The sequence below is a fragment of the Nerophis ophidion genome, linkage group LG08 (genome assembly GCF_033978795.1).
Source record: "Nerophis ophidion isolate RoL-2023_Sa linkage group LG08, RoL_Noph_v1.0, whole genome shotgun sequence".
Taxonomy (NCBI): domain Eukaryota; kingdom Metazoa; phylum Chordata; class Actinopteri; order Syngnathiformes; family Syngnathidae; genus Nerophis; species Nerophis ophidion.
Genome location: NC_084618.1, coordinates 78312006 through 78318346, shown reverse-complemented (window position 1 = coordinate 78318346; position 6341 = coordinate 78312006). Strand labels below are relative to the sequence as shown.

The 6341-nt window shown below is 35.5% G+C and overlaps 1 protein-coding gene across 1 annotated transcript in view; it reads right to left on the bottom strand.

Annotated features, from left to right (window-relative positions):
- The window catches only part of scd (stearoyl-CoA desaturase (delta-9-desaturase)), a 28940-nt gene that overhangs the window by 21073 nt on the left and 1526 nt on the right, over window positions 1-6341 (bottom strand). The gene's annotated exons all lie outside the window — the stretch shown is intronic.

The window sequence follows — 6341 nt, the reverse complement described above, 5'->3', positions numbered from 1 at the left end:
ATCATGCACAAAAGTGCACTTTGTTTTAAACTATTGTAGTGGCGTTCTGTACAAAAAGTGCACTTTAATTTAGTGTTGTTTCGATATGTCATCTTAGTGACATCATGCACAAAAGTGCACTTTGTTTTAAACTATTGTAGTGGCGTTCTGTACAAAAAGTGCACTTTAATTTAGTGTTGTTTCGATATGTCATCTTAGTGACATCATGCACAAAAGTGCATTTTGTTTTAAACTATTGTAGTGGCGTTCTGTACAAAAAGTGCACTTTAATTTAGTGTTGTTTCGATATGTCATCTTAGTGACATCATGCACAAAAGTGCACTTTGTTTTAAACTATTGTAGTGGCGTTCTGTACAAAAAGTGCACTTTAATTTAGTGTTGTTTCGATATGTCATCTTAGTGACATCATGCACAAAAGTGCACTTTGTTTTAAACTATTGTAGTGGCGTTCTGTACAAAAAGTGCACTTTGATTTAGTGTTTCGATATGTCATCTTAGTGACATCATGCACAAAAGTGCACTCATAGTTTGTTTTAAAATATCTCTGACAATCTTGCACTTTCTGTTTTAAAATGACATGAATGTTTGTGCCACTGCTTAATAACTGTTTAATAAATACAGTTTTAGGTAATTGACTTAGTTGTGATTTCGCTCTCTGCATGAAAGTTTAAAAGTAGCATATATTAATGCAGTATGAAGAAGAATGTTTTAATATAGACACATAGAATCATCATACTGCTGTGATTATATGCATCAAGTGTTCATTCAAGGCTAAGAAAAAATATCGAGATATATATCGTGTATCGTGACATGGCCTAAAAATATCGAGATATTAAAAAAAGGGCATATCGCCCAGCCCTACATGCGCATTGTTTTAACAACAAACAAAAAACACCGGGATTTTGTGACTCAAGTTGAAAAGACTTGTAATTGAAATACTCCAATTATATTAATCAAATAACCAAGTAATATATTTTAAAAATGAGAGAAAAAAATCCACAACAAATAGTCAAAATGACTGCGGCAATACAGAACATGTGCGGAAAAGCCACTTTTATGTTGTAGTATGGGTGCTCATAATTCCGGGGGTTCCTGAATGCAACTGTAACGTCATTGGTGCCTAATGAGGAAGCGCTGCGGTGTTGCGGCTGCTGGCTAACACGAGGTCTACTGGAATAAGTGATATGAGCTTCAGACTGCGTGCCGTTATCTACAAGGCTCTACTTGTACAATATCACTATTGTACTACTAATAGACTTACAAGATATTACTTGTGCAATATCACTGCCAAGTACTTATTGGCCTACGTTTTCGTTGTGAACCAGGTTTCAGTGCCCATCCCTAATTTTTAACACCATGTTTGTACGATACCTAACGAAAGAAAAAAAAACCCATTGAGACTGTTGTAAAAAAATGCAACAAAAAAGCCCAAATTGCTGGTTGGAACCTCAGAAGCTGACAGCGTTTTATGCAAATCAAACAAACCCTTACTGCCATCGTGCATGGCAAGACGTGGCCAAACACGAGAGATCAGTTAGTCAGCTGACATGAAAGGATCATTAACTTTGCTTTTGCCTTTCATGCTAAAAGAGCCTTTCTACCAACCCCGTTTCCATATGAGTTGGGAAATTGTGTTAGATGTAAATATAAACGGAATACAATGATTTGCAAATCCTTTTCAACCCATATTCAATTGAATGCACTACAAAGACAACATATTAAATGTTGTAACACGTGCTGAATGTGGCTTGGCATTGTCTAGCTGAAATAAGCAGGGGCGTCCATGAAAAAGACGGCGCTACTACGGCAGCATATGTTGTTCCAAAACCTGTATGTACCTTTCAGCATTAATGGTGCCCTCACAGATGTGTAAGTTACCCATGCCTTGGGCACTAATGCACCCCCATACCATCACACATGCTGGCTTATCAACTTTGCGTCGATAACAGTCTGGATTGTTCGCTTCCCCTTCCCCACGATGTCGAATATTTCCAAAAACAATTTGAAAAGTGGACTCGTCAGACCACACAACACTTTTCAACTTTGCATCAGTCCATCTTAGATGATCTCGGGCCCAGAGAAGCCAGCGGCGTTTCTGGATGTTGTTGATAAATGGCTTTCGCTTTGCATAGTAGAGCTTTAACTTGCACTTACAGATGTAGCGAAAAACTGTATTTAGTCACAGTGGTTCTCTGAAGTGTTCCTGAGCACATGTGGTGATATCCTTTAGAGATTGATGTCGGTTTTTGATGCAATGCCGTCTAAGGGATCGAAGGTCACGGTCATTCAATGTTGGTTTCCGGCCATGCCGCTTACATGGAGTGATTTCTCCAGATTCTCGGAACCTTTTGATGATATTATGGAGCGTAGATGTTGAAATCCCTAAATTTCTTGCAATTGCACTTTGAGAAACGTTGTTCTTATACTGTTTGACTATTTGTGGGTTCTTCCGAGGATGTTGTAGTCGTAATGATTTGTGCAGTCCTTTGAGAGATTTGTGATTTGGGGCTATATAAATAAACATTGATTGTCATGCAGTTGTGGACAAAGGGGTGTACCTCGCCCCATCCTTTCTTGTGAAAGACTGAGCATTGGGAAGCTGTTTTTATACCCAATCATGGCACCCACCTGTTCCCAATTAGCCTGCACACCTGTGGGATCTTCCAAATAAGTGTTTGATGAGCATTCCTCAACTTTATCGGTATTTATTGCCACCTTTCCCAACTACTTTGTCACGTGTTGCTGGCATCAAACTCTAAAGTTAATGATTATTTGCACAAAAAAAAATGTTTATCAGTTTGAACCTCAAATATGTTGTCTTTGTAGCATATTCAACTGAATATGGCTTGAAAATGATTTGCAAATCATTGTATTCCGTTTATATTGACATCTGACACAATTTCCCAACTCATATGGAAACGGGGGTTGTATTCATATATTCATATAATTTGCAGTTGTAATACTCTTTTCCACCACTTGTGGCAGTAATGATAATGAAACAAACAGAAGGAGTCTGGAATTTAAGTAGTAGAAAAGTTTAAGCGCAAAAATTATGACTTAAGTGGTACAGCTCTATTTTATTGTATTGACAGTTTAGTTAAGACACATTCATAAATATTGTAGATTATTCTAGCACAACATGATTGTATGTAAATACATTTTTCGGCAGTTATTTATGAGTTCCTTCTTAAGCAGTTTATTTGGGTACTACCAATTTTCCTAATCAGCCTGACCTAAGCCTAAAGGTTATGTGTTGAATAAAATAATCATCTTTGTGATTAATACATGGTTTCATATTATTTGACAAGGTTTTGTAAACTCTAAGTATGTTAGATATAACTATTGAATATGATTAAAATTAAGACTAATTCAGCGTGAGTGGGGAACCGTCCCCCTTTGGAGTGGAAAAGTTGGGCCCTGAGTTCAAAAATGTCAAGAACCCCAGCTTTAGCATAAACTACGATCAACAAAAAGGACAGACTTAATGTACTTTTTTGCGTTTGTACTTTTTTTTAAATGTAATCCAACAAGACAACATTTTAGTGCACTGCATGGTAGTTTGATTCCAGATTTTTGACTTTTTAACAAACTAATTCTGTTTCCCCTCAATTTATTAGCTCAATTATACACTTTTAAGGTTATAAATATTGTTCTTGCAGCGTAAATTGGTGACAGTTTGACCCTGGAACAGACTAATTATGTTTCCACTTGATGTATTACACCTTAAAAGTTTATAAATATTGTTCTTGCAGCATAAATTGGTCACAGTTTGACCCTGGAACAGACTAATTCTGTTTCCACTCGGTTTATTGGCTCAATTATACACTTTAAAGTTTATAAATATTGTTCTTGCAGCGTAAATTGGTGACAGTTTGACACTGGAACAGACTAACTTTATTTCCAGTTGATTTATTACACTTTAAAGTTTATAAATATTGTTCTTGCAGCATAAATCGGTTGACAGTTTGACCCTGGAACAGACTAATTATTTTTCCACTCGATTTATTGGCTCAATTATATACTTTTAAGTTTATAAATATGGTTCTTGCAGAGTAAATTGGTGACAGTTTGACACTGGAACAGACTAATTCTGTTTCCATTCGGTTTATTGGCTCAATTATACACTTTAGGGTCCGCCCTGCTTATGGCAAAGGACTCCACAATAAAGTTTATATATATTGTTTTTGCAGCGTAAATAAATGACGGTTTGACACTAGAACAGACTAACTCTGTTGCCACTTGATTTCTTACTATTTAAAGTTACTAAATATTTTTCTTGCAACGTAAATTGGTGACAGTTTGACCCTGGAACAGACTAACTCTGTGTCTACTTGATTTATTACACTTTAAAATTAATATTGTATTCGCAGTGTAAATTGGTGACAGTTTGACCCTGGAACAGACTAATTCTCTTTCCACTTGATTTATTGGCCCAATTATACACTTTTAAGTTCATAAATATTGTTCTTGCAGCGTCGATCGGTGACAGTTTGACACTGGAACAGACTAGCTCTGTTTCCACTTGATTTATTACTCTTTAAAGTTACTAAATATTTTTCTTGCAGCGTAAATTGGTGACAGTTTGACCCTGGAACAGACAAACTTTTTTTCCTCTTGATGTATTACATTTTAAAGTTTATAAATATTGTTCTTGCAGCATAAATTGGCGACAGTTTAACCCTGGAACAGACTAATTCTATTTCCACTTGATTTATTGGCCCAATTATACACTTTAAAGTTTATAAATATTGTTCTTGCAGCGTAAATTGGTGACAGTTTGACACTGGAACAGTCTAACTCTGTTTCCACTCGATTTATTGGCTTAATTATACACTTAAAAGTTTGTTCTTGCAGCTTAACTTGGTGACAGTTTGACCCTGGAACAGACTAATTATTTTTCCATTAAATTTATTGGCTCAACTATATACTTTTAAGTTTATAAATATGGTTCTTGCAGTTTAAATTGGTGACAGTTTGACACCGGAACAGATTAATTCTGTCTCCACTTGATGTATTACACTTTAAAGTTTATAAATATTGTTCTTGCAGAGTAAACTGGTGACAGTCTGACCCTGGAACACACTAATTCTGTTTCCACTTGATTTATTGGCCCAATTATACACTTTTAAGTTCATAAATATTGTTCTTGCAGCATAAATTGGCGACAGTTTGACCCTGTGACAAACTAAATCTGTTTCCACTTGATGTATTACACTTTAAAGTTTATAAATATTGTTCTTGCAGCGTAAATTGGTGACAGTTTGACCCTGGAACAGACTAACTCTGTTTCCACTCAATTTATTGGCTTAATTATACACTTGAAAGTTTGTTCTTGCAGCGTAACTTGGTGACAGTTTGACACTGGAACAGACTAATTATTTTTCCATTAAATTTATTGGCTCAATTATATACTTTTAAGTTTATAAATATGGTTCTTGCAGCTTAAATTGGTGACAGTTTGACACTGGAACAGATTAATTCTGTCTCCACTTGATGTAATACACTTTAAAGTTTATAAATATTGTTCTTGCAGCATAAATTGGCGACAGTTTGACCCTGGAACAGACTAAATCTGTTTCCACTTGATGTATTACACTTTAAAGTTTATAAATATTGTATTTGCAACGTAAATTGGTGACAGTTCGAGCCCGGAACAGACTAATTCCGTTTCCACTTGATTTATTGGCCCAATTATACACTTTAAAGTTTATCAATATTGTTCTTGCAGCGTAAATTGGTCACAGTTTGATCCTGGAACAGACATTCTGTTTCCATTCGGTTTATTGGCTAAATTATACACTTAAAAGTTTATATATATTGTTTTTTGCAGCGTAAATAAATGACAGTTTGACCCTAGAACAGACTAACTCTGTTGCCACATGATTTATTACTCTTAAAAGTTTATAAATACTGTTTTTGCAGCGTGAATTGGTGACAGTTTGACCCCGGAACAGACTAATTCTGTTTCCACTCGATTTATTGACTCAATTATACACTTTAAAGTTTATAAATATGGTTCTTGCAGCATAAATCGGCAACAGTTTGACCCTGGAACAGACTAACTCTGTGTCTACTTGATGTATTACACTTAAAAGTTTATAAATATTGTTCTTGCAGCGTAAATTGGTGACAGTTTGACCCTGGAACAGACTAACTCTGTTTCCACTCGATTTATTGGCTCAATTATACACTTGAAAGTTTATGTTCTTGCAGCGTAACTTGGTGACAGTTTGACACTGGAACAGACTAAATCTGTTTCCACTTAATGTATTACACTTTAAAATTAATATTGTATTCGCAGTGTAAATTGGTGACAGTTTGACCCCGGAACGGACTAATTC